This window comes from Anser brachyrhynchus, assembly GCF_964034855.1.
Source record: "Anser brachyrhynchus genome assembly, chromosome: 10".
NCBI classification, from domain to species: Eukaryota; Metazoa; Chordata; class Aves; order Anseriformes; family Anatidae; genus Anser; species Anser brachyrhynchus.
The window spans coordinates 3,554,389-3,556,293 of record NC_137705.1 but is presented as its reverse complement, the minus strand read 5'-3'; positions in this window follow the sequence as shown (position 1 = coordinate 3,556,293).

Here is a 1,905-nt window from a genome sequence, read left to right as displayed (position 1 = left end):
TGTCAGTGGCAAAGAGAAGTTGCAGATGTTGCCTTTGAAGAAGTAATAAAATAAAATATAAAATAAAATAAATATAAATATAAAAAAGTACTCTCTTGTCAAGACAGGGAGTGGCAGGCAGATGGAAGTGCCCAGCAGGCTGGCAGTGGGACCACAACCTCTCCAGTTCTGTGAGACTTCCCCATCAGGAGTGAAACACCAAGTTCCTACTACTGGCATGGTCTCCATTTGCCTAGTCATCAGGAGCAGAAACAGAGCAGGGAGCACTGGAGACATGCAGATGGTGGTGATTAGGGAAATCTCAGAGATGACACTGGATTTAAATTTCTTCAGAGAGGAAAAGAAAGTGAAATTTCTCCTTATTCTCTATGAGCAGCTACTGCACCATTGCCTAAATAGAGACAAGGGAAAGAAGAGCAGTTATTCTTGCTAGAGCAGCACAGTGAATGTTACCCCTCCAAAACACATCATGCAACTGAATTGGTCTGGGTGTTTCACTTTGGTGGGAAAGAGTAAAGAAAAAAATAAATCAGTTTGACCTAATCTATTTTTACTCTCCTTTGTGTTTTGCTTCACCTGAGAAAGCAATTTAGGTAATAAAGTCAAGCAGGAATCAAGTATTCCTTCCACCTCCTTTGTGCTGCAGCAAGCCAGAGCAGATTCAGCCATAAATGCAGCGGCTGCTTTGCACCTCGTATAATCATTTGCACCTGTGAAAATTGTGTTTAATAATACACCTGCCTCGGAAGGGCAGCATTTTGTACGCATGGAACAGAGGCACAAATGATAACCCACTGCTCAGGGCAGCAAGGTATTTGGTTCTCCATCTGTTTTTCTCTGCATGTGAAGAGGCTAATTCAGAATACCCCTGACATGGTCACACAGCTCACTTGGCCACCTACGTGTCAGAGATGATTAGTGAAAAATGGAAGAAATCTTTCCTCTGGGGACGCTGAAGGCAAGTGGAGGACACGCGTTAGCTGAACAGTATCGCCGTGTGACTCAGGGGGAGCTTGTTCTGTACCTGAGTTGTAGTTTAGTTTCCTTGGCCTTAAAGTTGTCAAAAATCCAATGTTGAATTTTGTTTGGTTTAGTGGTTCATTCCCAACTGCTTCAGTGATTTATAACCCTAAGATTAAAACAGAATCATATCCGCATCTTCCTGCAAAAGCTCCATCCTCCTGAGTCAGAAGGAAGAACAGGTCATTGGTTAGGATGCAGGTCTGGGACCAGAAAGTTCTCATTTCTTCCCTACTCCATCATAAACTTCCCACATGACTTCAGACAGCAGCCCTCACCTGTATCTCCAGTGCTGCTCAGGTAACCAGTTTAGATTCAGAAGCTACCAAGTCTCTGTTTGACCAGTTCTTCAAGAAGTTAGAAAAGCATTTCTCTCCTTCACTGCTGTATGGTGAGAATGAATATATGGGATTTTGACTAGCTCAGCTGTCAGAGTAACAGGTTGATCAATAGCTAGACCAGATTCAAGCTCTCTCTTGATGGATGGCATGAAGGGATATACCAACAAAGTTCAGCAAAAGCTTAATGAAGCTTGTGCACAGCAGGAGCTAGGAGCTATTATCACTTTGCTACTTCACGCATTCATCAGTTGATTCTTGAGGTGTAGGGAGGAAGAGGAAAATACAGCTTTTTTCTTTTTCTTTCTGTTTTAAGCTGATATCCTGATTAAATAACTAATTTGACTGTAATTAAATTGCTGAGACACCGCGCACAGTATTCCCAAGTGCTAGATCGCATTGCTGAGGGACTGGATCAGGCTCCAAAAGCAGATTATGGTCTCTGAGGGCCACAGGCCTTCCTGGAGCTCTCCTGGGAGAGACTATTGCTCATTTAATCCAGCTTGAGCAGGCTGAGCTAGAAAGCTCTAGAAGTTGCTGGTAGCTG